Source organism: Drosophila simulans, unplaced genomic scaffold, assembly GCF_016746395.2.
Source record: "Drosophila simulans strain w501 unplaced genomic scaffold, Prin_Dsim_3.1 Segkk98_quiver_pilon, whole genome shotgun sequence".
In the NCBI taxonomy this organism is placed as follows: domain Eukaryota; kingdom Metazoa; phylum Arthropoda; class Insecta; order Diptera; family Drosophilidae; genus Drosophila; species Drosophila simulans.
The window spans coordinates 1-14,719 of record NW_025416893.1 but is presented as its reverse complement, the minus strand read 5'-3'; the positions used below and the strand labels follow the sequence as shown (position 1 = coordinate 14,719).

Here is a 14,719-nt window from a genome sequence, read left to right as displayed (position 1 = left end):
TAGGGCCGCCGCATCTATACGATCCAGGCCTGGAGATTTGTTGTTCTTCAGTAGAGCAATCTCCTGCGCAACTTCCTCAGGGTCGACTGGTTCCAACGGGGGACCGGGAGAGCTTGGGCTATTGAGAAACCGGGCTGTTTCAGCATGTTCTTCGGCAGTGCAGCAGTCGAACGGAGAGAAGGCGTTGTAAAGGTGTTCGGCGAAAGCTTCTGCTCTTTCAGCATCCGAACGGCACCAGGATCCATCTGCTTTGCGCACTGCGGAAACCTTTTTGGCTGGTCGTTTAATGTGGCGGGTGACGTTCCACAGATTGTGGTCTGGGTCCCCGGGAGAGAGTTCCTCGAGGAATCTGAGGAAGGAGTCCTGGCGTAGGCTGGAGATCTTGTCCTTCAACTCCTTTGTGGCGTGATTGAGCGCTGTTTTGTCTCTTGGATTGCGCGTCAAGAACCAAACTCTCCTGAGACGCCTCTTCTCAGTCACGAGTGCCGCAATTTCCGGGGACCAGAGGTGGAGGTCCCTGCTAGGTGTTCTCGCAGTCTTTGGTGGCGGTGGGCTTGCGAATTCCGCAGCGTTTTGCATCTGCCTGGTGAGATTCCCGATAGCTTCATCAATGTTCCTGGGTGTGTTGAGGATGGGGTTCGGATTGACGGTGGAGAGCATCCAGGACGCGAACTTGGCGGCGTCGGTATATTTTCCAGTGAGCCTTCTGAGCGGGGTTTTCCTGAGGACTGGCGTGTTGATTAGCACGTTTATTGCACAGTGGTCTGACAGGAGGTCAGCATTTGTTGTGCAGCTGATCTTCGCATGCCCTATGCCTTTCGACACAGCAAAGTCCAGCAGGTCTGGAGTCTTGAGGGGATTCGTTGGCCAGTGAGTGGGCTCGCCAGTGGAGTGGCAGTCCAGTCGGTGGCGTTGCAGGTACCCAAACAGAGTTTTCCCTTTGGGGTTGTTGGCGCGCGATCCCCACCAAGAATGTTTGGCGTTATAATCTCCAGCTGCTATGAAGCGGGGCCCAAAATGCTCGAAGAACTCACTGAGGTGAGATGCTGTTATGCGGTATCTGGGGGGAAAGTAGACCGCTCCAATGTCTAAATCTCCTTGCGGGCTGACAATCCTGATGACAGGACATTGTGCCCAGTCTTGCTGAAACGCGGGCAGCTCTAGGTATTGAATACCGCTCCTGATGAGGATGGCTGCTCCACCGCGTGCTCTGCCAGAAGGATGGTCTGCATGGATGAGGTCATATCCGCTGATATTAAAGTGGGATCTGGGGGAGAAGTGGGTTTCGGCTACGAGTAGGATATCGATCTGGTGGGTCTTCAGATGGTGCTCGACTATGGCCTTGCTGTTCTGCAGGCCGTTCGCATTCCAGACGACTAGGTGGAGCTTTAGTTGCATGACTTGCTGTTGAGAATGGTGGCCACCAGCTGTGTCATCTGGGTGAACATGCGCTCCATCATCCTTTCCATCATTCCTTCCATGCGAGCGAACATCGCTTCTATCTGACCGGAGTGTGGGGTTTCTGTTTGGGTTTGGACTGGGGTTGTGGGATTCTGCGGTGCTGCGTGCACTCCGTTGAGGGCGTCTCGGTAGCTCCTGCCAGAGGTGACGTTTGGTGATGCCACGGGCGGCGCCTTGTTAGCATTAGCGACGGGCCTTGTTTTCGGAGCAGCGAGTGCTTTGGCCCTTTTGTATGCAGGGCATCCCTTGAAAGACGCAGGATGGTCCGCCTGGCAGTGGAAGCAGCACGCTTTGTCGTCCTCCCTCTTCTCACATGCCCTCGATTCGTGAGGGCCTCCACACTTTACACATCGGTATTCCAGGAAGCAGTAACGCTGTGTATGACCGAATCCTTGGCACCTGAAGCATTGAGGCACGTCGTTGAACTTCTGCGGCGGTTCAATGGTTACTACCGACCTGCAGATCCGCTTGACTTGGTAGACGTCTTTGTTGTTGCTGGAAGGCTCCAGGTTGGCGAAGAATATTCCCAGCGGTTCTTTAGTTCTTCTGCCAATGGGATTGTGCAGATCTCTAACAGCGTGCCCTTGTCTGCGAAGGTCTTCAATGATTTCCTCACGATCGGTGGAGTGGTGGAGTCCTTTGATGACAACCTTGTATGCACGTTCATCTTTCGGCTGGAAAGTCCGATGCCTCTTGTTTTGGGCCACAAGTTGGAGACGCAGAGCTGTATAGGACTCTTTGTCCGGCATCATGACACGTACGTTGTTGCCATTCACGGTCTTGTAGGTAAAATTGTTCTTCGGGCCTACAAGAGTCGTGATCATCTTGACGAGTGCCGAGATGTTGGTCACATCGGGGATAAAAATCGGAGGTGGCTTGATGGTCTTCGGGGTGGGCTTTGGTTTCTCGGGGGTCTTGGGCTTGGAATCATCTTTAGGTCCGGGTTCGTCATCAGAGCTCTCTTGGTCGTACTCGTCTTCTTCGGTCGAGAGTAAAGCGAAGGCGTTGTTGGCGAGCTTCTTGCGCAGAGCTGCGCTAGTGCTTGGCTTATCTTCCAGCTCCTCTCCCTGTGCTTTCTTTGCCGGTTTTCGCTTTATCTCGCCCGGCTCTGTATGCGAGGTGCTTCCCTCGCTGCTGGAGCTGCTCTTGCGTGTTCTCAGAGCCTTTTTGCGTGGTGTTGTTCCAAGCTTGTGGGTGCGCGGGGGGGCCTGCCAGTCCATCTTCTCCAAAGTTGATAAGGAGTGAGGAGGGGGGGGGGGGGGAAGCTGGGCACCGTAAGCCGGTGAGCCAGGCAGCACGTGGCTGCTGCTTTGCAATTATACCGCTGCTTCGAGCACTGGGTTTTTTGCGCTGATAACACGCACACTCGGGTGTGCGATGGTGTTAGTGCGAACTACCGTTAGGTACGTTGGCTGGGCCAATCAAAACGCGCGACAAGATCACGCGACGCGAAGTGGCTGGGCACAAGTAACGGGACTTACAACTGTGAACAATTTGCTAACAATTTGCTAACAATTTGCTGTCGATCCGCAGGCACGTCTGCACTCGTCGAGTGTTCGATCGCGACTGATCAATTTAGTGACGCATATGATATTGTCCCTATCATATAATTAATATAAAGACTTTAATGAATTGTGTCAAGTTGCCAAACACCTCGTCATCAATTTAGTGACGCATATGATATTGTCCATATCATATAATTAATATAAAACTTTAATGAATTGTGTCAAGTTGCCAAACACCTCGTCATCAATTTAGTGACGCATATGATATTGTCCCTATCATATAATTAATATAAAGACTTTAATGAATTGTGTCAAGTTGCCAAACACCTCGTCATCAACTACTATATTATGGTTGCGCCGACCTCTCATATTGTATTCTCTTATGTGTTCATAGGATTTTGGCAATTATATACGAGTAAATTAAATAATATACTTATGAAAATGATTAATTATTATATGTATAAGGGAAAAAATGCTGAAATATTCCCATATTATCTTAGTATTATAGAGGAAAGACCGTTGCCGACCTCTCATATTGTTCAAAACTTATGTATTCATATGATTTTGGCAATTAAATGAGTAAATTAAATAATATACATATGAAAATGATTAATTATTATATGTATAAGGGAAAAAATGCTGAAATATTCCCACATTCTCTCAGTATTATAGAGAAAAGCCATTATAGTGAGAGGGTATAGTAGTGTAAACGACCGGAATTACGACAGAGGGTTCAAAAACTACTATAGGTAGGCAGTGGTTGCCGACCTCTCATATTGTTCAAAACTTATGTATTCATATGATTTTGGCAATTATATGAGTAAATTAAATAATATACATATGAAAATGATTAATTATTATATGTATAAGGGAAAAAATGCTGAAATATTCCCACATTCTCTCAGTATTATAGAGAAAAGCCATTATAGTGAGAGGGTATAGTAGTGTAAACGACCGGAATTACGACAGAGGGTTCAAAAACTACTATAGGTAGGCAGTGGTTGCCGACCTCTCATATTGTTCAAAACTTATGTATTCATATGATTTTGGGAATTATATGAGTAAATTAAATAATATACATATGAAAATGATTAATTATTATATGTATAAGGGAAAAAATGCTGAAATATTCCCACATTCTCTCAGTATTATAGAGAAAAGCCATTATAGTGAGAGGGTATAGTAGTGTAAACGACCGGAATTACGACAGAGGGTTCAAAAACTACTATAGGTAGGCAGTGGTTGCCGACCTCTCATATTGTTCAAAACTTATGAATTCATATGATTTTGGGAATTATATGAGTAAATTAAATAATATACATATGAAAATGATTAATTATTATATGTATAAGGAAAAAAATGCTGAAATATTCCCACATTCTCTTAGTATTATAGAGAAAAGCCATTATAGGGAGAGGGTATAGTAGTGTAAACGACCGGAATTACGACAGAGGGTTCAAAAACTACTATAGGTAGGCAGTGGTTGCCGACCTCTCATATTGTTCAAAACTTATGTATTCATATGATTTTGGCAATAATATGAGTAAATTAAATAATAAACATATGAAAATTAATATGTATTATATGTATAAAGAAAAAAATAATCATATTATATATGAATAATGGAAAAAAAAATGAAATGTTCATATAATCTCTTAATATATAAGAGAATAGCCCGTATGTTGGGTGGCAAACGGAATTGAAAATACCCGCTTTGACGACAGCGGGTTCAAAAACTACTATAGGTAGGCAGTGGTTGCCGACCTCCCGCATTATTCGAAATATTTATTTCGGATTATGTTTATATTGGTTACATACAATAAAGTATATTATTATCCGTACAAATTTGTTTCTCAGTTCTATAGAACACGGGACTTGGCTCCGCGGATAATAGGAATATACGCTTTTTAGATAATATCGTTGAAACAAAAGTCAAGTTTCTATTATATATAGAATAACAAATCGTTTCCATATATTATCGTTAATTTTTGGAGGCAGGCAAATATTTATTTATTACCTGCCGTATAGTTGGATTATTATATCGTTACGGTATAATACAAATATGGATTCTTATGAAAGAAATATAAAATTATATATTAAATGTGGAAATATTATCATATGCGCTTGGTTTTATGTTATATATTACCAGAGAGATATATGAAAAGAGATAAATTTTAAATTTATCTTCAAAATGCAAATGATTTAACTTAATATTTATATTGGTTAAACAAAAATTGTACATGTGTGGATACAATAATTATGTATGTTGGAAATAAAATGATATTTTATAATGAAATATGTATATATAAAAAGATATAATTATAGAAACATATATATTACAATAATTATATGAAATTCTTGTTATATTGGTAAAACAAGTATAAATTAAAAATGAAATTATGGATTACGAATGCTATATAAAAATGGCCGTAATCGAATGGATATTTTACTTATAAATATATATTTAAAATTTTACCCAAAGGCGAAATATTGAATTTTATTCAATATAATAAAAATCATGGAATTATATAAAGTGAAAAATCCATATATCTATTATATTGCTTATTTCGATTCAAAAAATATGAATGGAATATGAAGGAAAAACATTATTCTGGTTGATCCTGCCAGTAGTTATATGCTTGTCTCAAAGATTAAGCCATGCATGTCTAAGTACACACGAATTAAAAGTGAAACCGCAAAAGGCTCATTATATCAGTTATGGTTCCTTAGATCGTTAACAGTTACTTGGATAACTGTGGTAATTCTAGAGCTAATACATGCAATTAAAACATGAACCTTATGGGACATGTGCTTTTATTAGGCTAAAACCAAGCGATCGCAAGATCGTTATATTGGTTGAACTCTAGATAACATGCAGATCGTATGGTCTTGTACCGACGACAGATCTTTCAAATGTCTGCCCTATCAACTTTTGATGGTAGTATCTAGGACTACCATGGTTGCAACGGGTAACGGGGAATCAGGGTTCGATTCCGGAGAGGGAGCCTGAGAAACGGCTACCACATCTAAGGAAGGCAGCAGGCGCGTAAATTACCCACTCCCAGCTCGGGGAGGTAGTGACGAAAAATAACAATACAGGACTCATATCCGAGGCCCTGTAATTGGAATGAGTACACTTTAAATCCTTTAACAAGGACCAATTGGAGGGCAAGTCTGGTGCCAGCAGCCGCGGTAATTCCAGCTCCAATAGCGTATATTAAAGTTGTTGCGGTTAAAACGTTCGTAGTTGAACTTGTGCTTCATACGGGTAGTACAACTTACAATTGTGGTTAGTACTATACCTTTATGTATGTAAGCGTATTACCGGTGGAGTTCTTATATGTGATTAAATACTTGTATTTTTTCATATGTTCCTCCTATTTAAAAACCTGCACTAGTGCTCTTAAACGAGTGTTATTGTGGGCCGGTACTATTACTTTGAACAAATTAGAGTGCTTAAAGCAGGCTTCAAATGCCTGAATATTCTGTGCATGGGATAATGAAATAAGACCTCTGTTCTGCTTTCATTGGTTTTCAGATCAAGAGGTAATGATTAATAGAAGCAGTTTGGGGGCATTAGTATTACGACGCGAGAGGTGAAATTCTTGGACCGTCGTAAGACTAACTTAAGCGAAAGCATTTGCCAAAGATGTTTTCATTAATCAAGAACGAAAGTTAGAGGTTCGAAGGCGATCAGATACCGCCCTAGTTCTAACCATAAACGATGCCAGCTAGCAATTGGGTGTAGCTACTTTTATGGCTCTCTCAGTCGCTTCCCGGGAAACCAAAGCTTTTGGGCTCCGGGGGAAGTATGGTTGCAAAGCTGAAACTTAAAGGAATTGACGGAAGGGCACCACCAGGAGTGGAGCCTGCGGCTTAATTTGACTCAACACGGGAAAACTTACCAGGTCCGAACATAAGTGTGTAAGACAGATTGATAGCTCTTTCTCGAATCTATGGGTGGTGGTGCATGGCCGTTCTTAGTTCGTGGAGTGATTTGTCTGGTTAATTCCGATAACGAACGAGACTCAAATATATTAAATAGATATCTTCAGGATTATGGTGCTGAAGCTTATGTAGCCTTCATTCATGGTGGCAGTAAAATGTTTATTGTGTTTGAATGTGTTTATGTAAGTGGAGCCGTACCTGTTGGTTTGTCCCATTATAAGGACACTAGCTTCTTAAATGGACAAATTGCGTCTAGCAATAATGAGATTGAGCAATAACAGGTCTGTGATGCCCTTAGATGTCCTGGGCTGCACGCGCGCTACAATGAAAGTATCAACGTGTATTTCCTAGACCGAGAGGTCCGGGTAAACCGCTGAACCACTTTCATGCTTGGGATTGTGAACTGAAACTGTTCACATGAACTTGGAATTCCCAGTAAGTGTGAGTCATTAACTCGCATTGATTACGTCCCTGCCCTTTGTACACACCGCCCGTCGCTACTACCGATTGAATTATTTAGTGAGGTCTCCGGACGTGATCACTGTGACGCCTTGCGTGTTACGGTTGTTTCGCAAAAGTTGACCGAACTTGATTATTTAGAGGAAGTAAAAGTCGTAACAAGGTTTCCGTAGGTGAACCTGCGGAAGGATCATTATTGTATAATATCCTTACCGTTAATAAACATTTGTTATAATACAAATAAATACAATTTACCAAAATAAAAATATTACAAAATGATTCTACGGAATCAAAAGTTAAAGTGAAAATAAAATGTAGATGGCTTTTATTTTATTTATATGTGGGGCTTGGCAACCTCATAAAAAGACTTTAACATTATTAATGTTGTTGTGCGTATTTGTGGCAGTACTTACTACAACAACGGCGTTTCCTATAAAAACAAATTCTCGAAAATGGAAATCGAAGAAACTAAACTAAATTCGAAAGTGGAAGTCGAATTAAAATTAAAATAATTTTGAATGTGGTAATCGAAATAAGTTTGTGTGTATATGGACCATAATATACACGCGTTGCGAATATGTATTGTTCATCTATGTTATGAGCATACGTTGGCTAATGCAACAACCTAAAATATACAATGTTTGTACCTGTCATCCATCAGGTTAATGTTTTATATAAATTTTGCAGTATGTGTCACCCAAAATAGCAAACCATAACCAGATTATTATGATACATAATGCTTATATGAAACTAAGACATTTCGCAACATTTATTTTAGGTATAAAAATAAATTTATTGAAGGAATTGATATATGCCAGTAAAATGGTGTATTTTTAATTTCTTTCAATAAAAACAATATTGACATTATATAAAAATGAATTATAAAACTCTAAGCGGTGGATCACTCGGCTCATGGGTCGATGAAGAACGCAGCAAACTGTGCGTCATCGTGTGAACTGCAGGACACATGAACATCGACATTTTGAACGCATATCGCAGTCCATGCTGTTATGTACTTTAATTAATTTTATAGTGCTGCTTGGACTACATATGGTTGAGGGTTGTAAGACTATGCTAATTAAGTTGTTTATAAATTTTTTATAAGCATATGGTATATTATTGGATTAAATAATGATTTTATTCATAATATTAAAAAAGAAATGAAAAACATTATCTCACATTTGAATGTGAAAAACGAAGAGAAATATTTTCTTTTTCAATCAAATAATACTGAGAAATGTCTAGCATAAAAAATTGAAATATTTTTCATCTAGAATTGTCTCTTATTAATGATTCGAAAAAAAAAAAACTTGGTTATGTTATTATTCTTCGTTGGTTCGTTAAATGGATAAAAAATAACTTTGCTTACAAGAACTATTGGAACTATTTATAACGAATTTAATTGATTGTTTTATCATTTATATATAAAGAATTTATGGCAAAATATAGTTATATATACAACCTCAACTCATATGGGACTACCCCCTGAATTTAAGCATATTAATTAGGGGAGGAAAAGAAACTAACAAGGATTTTCTTAGTAGCGGCGAGCGAAAAGAAAACAGTTCAGCACTAAGTCACTTTGTCTATATGGCAAATGTGAGATGCAGTGTATGGAGCGTCAATATTCTAGTATGAGAAATTAATGATTTAAGTCCTTCTTAAATGAGGCCATTTACCCATAGAGGGTGCCAGGCCCGTATAACGTTAATGATTACTAGATGATGTTTCCAAAGAGTCGTGTTGCTTGATAGTGCAGCACTAAGTGGGTGGTAAACTCCATCTAAAACTAAATATAACCATGAGACCGATAGTAAACAAGTACCGTGAGGGAAAGTTGAAAAGAACTCTGAATAGAGAGTTAAACAGTACGTGAAACTGCTTAGAGGTTAAGCCCGATGAACCTGAATATCCGTTATGGAAAATTCATCATTAAAATTGTAATATTTAAATAATATTATTAAGAATAATGTGCATTTTTTCCATATAAGGACATTGTAATCTATTAGCATATCCCAAATTTATCATAAAATATAACTTATAGTTTATTCCAATTAAATTGCTTGCATTTTAACACAGAATAAATGTTATTAATTTGATAAAGTGCTGATAGATTTATATTATTACAGAGCGTTAATTTTTCGGAATTATATAATGGCATAATTATCATTGATTTTTGTGTTTATTATATGCTCTTGTATGATTAACAATGCGAAAGATTCAGGATACCTTCGGGACCCGTCTTGAAACACGGACCAAGGAGTCTAACATATGTGCAAGTTATTGGGATGTAAACCTAATAGCGTAATTAACTTGACTAATAATGGGATTAGTTTTTTAGCTATTTATAGCTAATTAACACAATCCCGGGGCGTTCTATATAGTTATGTATAATGTATATTTATATTATTTATGCCTCTAACTGGAACGTACCTTGAGCATATATGCTGTGACCCGAAAGATGGTGAACTATACTTGATCAGGTTGAAGTCAGGGGAAACCCTGATGGAAGACCGAAACAGTTCTGACGTGCAAATCGATTGTCAGAATTGAGTATAGGGGCGAAAGACCAATCGAACCATCTAGTAGCTGGTTCCTTCCGAAGTTTCCCTCAGGATAGCTGGTGCATTTTAATATTATATAAAATAATCTTATCTGGTAAAGCGAATGATTAGAGGCCTTAGGGTCGAAACGATCTTAACCTATTCTCAAACTTTAAATGGGTAAGAACCTTAACTTTCTTGATATGAAGTTCAAGGTTATGATATAATGTGCCCAGTGGGCCACTTTTGGTAAGCAGAACTGGCGCTGTGGGATGAACCAAACGTAATGTTACGGTGCCCAAATTAACAACTCATGCAGATACCATGAAAGGCGTTGGTTGCTTAAAACAGCAGGACGGTGATCATGGAAGTCGAAATCCGCTAAGGAGTGTGTAACAACTCACCTGCCGAAGCAACTAGCCCTTAAAATGGATGGCGCTTAAGTTGTATACCTATACATTACCGCTAAAGTAGATGATTTATATTACTTGTGATATAAATTTTGAAACTTTAGTGAGTAGGAAGGTACAATGGTATGCGTAGAAGTGTTTGGCGTAAGCCTGCATGGAGCTGCCATTGGTACAGATCTTGGTGGTAGTAGCAAATAATCGAATGAGACCTTGGAGGACTGAAGTGGAGAAGGGTTTCGTGTGAACAGTGGTTGATCACGAGTTAGTCGGTCCTAAGTTCAAGGCGAAAGCCGAAAATTTTCAAGTAAAACAAAAATGCCTAACTATATAAACAAAGCGAATATAATACACTTGAATAATTTTGAACGAAAGGGAATACGGTTCCAATTCCGTAACCTGTTGAGTATCCGTTTGTTATTAAATATGGGCCTCGTGCTCATCCTGGCAACAGGAACGACCATAAAGAAGCCGTCGAGAGATATCGGAAGAGTTTTCTTTTCTGTTTTATAGCCGTACTACCATGGAAGTCTTTCGCAGAGAGATATGGTAGATGGGCTAGAAGAGCATGACATATACTGTTGTGTCGATATTTTCTCCTCGGACCTTGAAAATTTATGGTGGGGACACGCAAACTTCTCAACAGGCCGTACCAATATCCGCAGCTGGTCTCCAAGGTGAAGAGTCTCTAGTCGATAGAATAATGTAGGTAAGGGAAGTCGGCAAATTAGATCCGTAACTTCGGGATAAGGATTGGCTCTGAAGATTGAGATAGTCGGGCTTGATTGGGAAACAATAACATGGTTTATGTGCTCGTTCTGGGTAAATAGAGTTTCTAGCATTTATGTTAGTTACTTGTTCCCCGGATAGTTTAGTTACGTAGCCAATTGTGGAACTTTCTTGCTAAAATTTTTAAGAATACTATTTGGGTTAAACCAATTAGTTCTTATCAATTATAACGATTATCAATTAACAATCAATTCAGAACTGGCACGGACTTGGGGAATCCGACTGTCTAATTAAAACAAAGCATTGTGATGGCCCTAGCGGGTGTTGACACAATGTGATTTCTGCCCAGTGCTCTGAATGTCAAAGTGAAGAAATTCAAGTAAGCGCGGGTCAACGGCGGGAGTAACTATGACTCTCTTAAGGTAGCCAAATGCCTCGTCATCTAATTAGTGACGCGCATGAATGGATTAACGAGATTCCTACTGTCCCTATCTACTATCTAGCGAAACCACAGCCAAGGGAACGGGCTTGGAATAATTAGCGGGGAAAGAAGACCCTTTTGAGCTTGACTCTAATCTGGCAGTGTAAGGAGACATAAGAGGTGTAGAATAAGTGGGAGATATTAGACCTCGGTTTGGTATCGTCAATGAAATACCACTACTCTTATTGTTTCCTTACTTACTTGATTAAATGGAACGTGTATCATTTCCTAGCCATTATACGGATATATTTATTATATCTTATGGTATTGGGTTTTGATGCAAGCTTCTTGATCAAAGTATCACGAGTTTGTTATATAATCGCAAACAAATTCTTTAATAAAACGATGCATTTATGTATTTTTGATTTGAAAATTTGGTATAACTCCAATTACTCAGGTATGATCCAATTCAAGGACATTGCCAGGTAGGGAGTTTGACTGGGGCGGTACATCTCTCAAATAATAACGGAGGTGTCCCAAGGCCAGCTCAGTGCGGACAGAAACCACACATAGAGCAAAAGGGCAAATGCTGACTTGATCTCGGTGTTCAGTACACACAGGGACAGCAAAAGCTCGGCCTATCGATCCTTTTGGTTTAAAGAGTTTTTAACAAGAGGTGTCAGAAAAGTTACCATAGGGATAACTGGCTTGTGGCGGCCAAGCGTTCATAGCGACGTCGCTTTTTGATCCTTCGATGTCGGCTCTTCCTATCATTGTGAAGCAAAATTCACCAAGCGTTGGATTGTTCACCCATGCAAGGGAACGTGAGCTGGGTTTAGACCGTCGTGAGACAGGTTAGTTTTACCCTACTAATGACAAAACGTTGTTGCGACAGCATTCCTGCGTAGTACGAGAGGAACCGCAGGTACGGACCAATGGCACAATACTTGTTCGAGCGAACAGTGGTATGACGCTACGTCCGTTGGATTATGCCTGAACGCCTCTAAGGTCGTATCCGTGCTGGACTGCAATGATAAATAAGGGGCAATTTGCATTGTATGGCTTCTAAACCATTTAAAGTTTATAATTTATTTTATAAACGACAATGGATGTGATGCCAATGTAATTTGTAACATAGTAAATTAGGAGGATCTTCGATCACCTGATGCCGCGCTAGTTACATATAAAAGCATTATTTAATACAATGACAAAGCCTAGAATCAATTGTAAACGACTTTTGTAACAGGCAAGGTGTTGTAAGTGGTTGAGCAGCTGCCATACTGCGATCCACTGAAGCTTATCCTTTGCTTGATGATTCGATAAATAAATGATTTTTTCCTGTAGCCAAACACCTCGTCATCAATTTAGTGACGCATATGATATTGTCCCTATCATATAATTTTTGATATAAAGACTTTAAAGAATTGTATCAAGTTGCCAAACACCTCGTCATCAATTTAGTGACGCATATGATATTGTCCCTATCATATAATTAATATAAAGACTTTAATGAATTGTGTCAAGTTGCCAAACACCTCGTCATCAATTTAGTGACGCATATGATATTGTCCCTATCATATAATTAATATAAAGAATTTTAATGAATTGTGTCAAGTTGCCAAACACCTCGTCATCAATTTAGTGACGCATATGATATTGTCCCTATCATATAATTTTTGATATAAAGACTTTAAAGAATTGTATCAAGTTGCCAAACACCTCGTCATCAATTTAGTGACGCATATGATATTGTCCATATCATATAATTAATATAAAGACTTTAATGAATTGTGTCAAGTTGCCAAACACCTCGTCATCAATTTAGTGACGCATATGATATTGTCCCTATCATATAATTTTTGATATAAAGACTTTAAAGAATTGTATCAAGTTGCCAAACACCTCGTCATCAATTTAGTGACGCATATGATATTGTCCATATCATATAATTAATATAAAGACTTTAATGAATTGTGTCAAGTTGCCAAACACCTCGTCATCAATTTAGTGACGCATATGATATTGTCCCTATCATATAATTTTTGATATAAAGACTTTAAAGAATTGTATCAAGTTGCCAAACACCTCGTCATCAATTTAGTGACGCATATGATATTGTCCATATCATATAATTAATATAAAGACTTTAATGAATTGTGTCAAGTTGCCAAACACCTCGTCATCAATTTAGTGACGCATATGATATTGTCCCTATCATATAATTAATATAAAGACTTTAATGAATTGTGTCAAGTTGCCAAACACCTCGTCATCAATTTAGTGACGCATATGATATTGTCCATATCATATAATTAATATAAAGACTTTAATGAATTGTGTCAAGTTGCCAAACACCTCGTCATCAATTTAGTGACGCATATGATATTGTCCCTATCATATAATTTTTGATATAAAGACTTTAAAGAATTGTATCAAGTTGCCAAACACCTCGTCATCAATTTAGTGACGCATATGATATTGTCCATATCATATAATTAATATAAAGACTTTAATGAATTGTGTCAAGTTGCCAAACACCTCGTCATCAATTTAGTGACGCATATGATATTGTCCCTATCATATAATTAATATAAAGACTTTAATGAATTGTGTCAAGTTGCCAAACACCTCGTCATCAATTTAGTGACGCATATGATATTGTCCCTATCATATAATTAATATAAAGAATTTTAATGAATTGTGTCAAGTTGCCAAACACCTCGTCATCAATTTAGTGACGCATATGATATTGTCCCTATCATATAATTAATATAAAAACTTTTAATGAATTGTGTCAAGTTGCCAAACACCTCGTCATCAATTTAGTGACGCATATGATATTGTCCCTATCATATAATTTTTGATATAAAGACTTTAAAGAATTGTATCAAGTTGCCAAACACCTCGTCATCAACTACTATATTATGGTTGCGCCGACCTCTCATATTGTATTCTCTTATGTGTTCATAGGATTTTGGCAATTATATACGAGTAAATTAAATAATATACTTATGAAAATGATTAATTATTATATGTATAAGGGAAAAAATGCTGAAATATTCCATATTATCTTAGTATTATAGAGGAAAGACCGTTGCCGACCTCTCATATTGTTCAAAACTTATGTATTCATATGATTTTTGGCAATTAAATGAGTAAATTAAATAATATACATATGAAAATGATTAATTATTATATGTATAAGGGAAAAAATGCTGAAATATTCCCAACATTCTCTCAGTATTA

At 38.5% G+C, this 14,719-nt stretch overlaps 3 non-coding genes across 3 annotated transcripts; all 3 read left to right on the top strand.

The window, feature by feature from the left end:
- The first annotated feature begins 5,574 nt into the window (after window positions 1-5,574).
- On the top strand, window positions 5,575-7,569 carry LOC120285779. Its single transcript, XR_005545060.1, has one exon. It is a non-coding gene; the product is annotated as a small subunit ribosomal RNA (ribosomal RNA).
- Window positions 7,570-8,258: 689 nt separating this feature from the next.
- On the top strand, window positions 8,259-8,437 carry LOC120285776. The gene has a single exon (XR_005545058.1). It is a non-coding gene; the product is annotated as a 5.8S ribosomal RNA (ribosomal RNA).
- A 394-nt stretch (window positions 8,438-8,831) lies between these two features.
- Window positions 8,832-12,793, top strand: LOC120285781. Its single transcript, XR_005545062.1, has one exon. It is a non-coding gene; the product is annotated as a large subunit ribosomal RNA (ribosomal RNA).
- The last annotated feature ends 1,926 nt before the right edge of the window (window positions 12,794-14,719 follow it).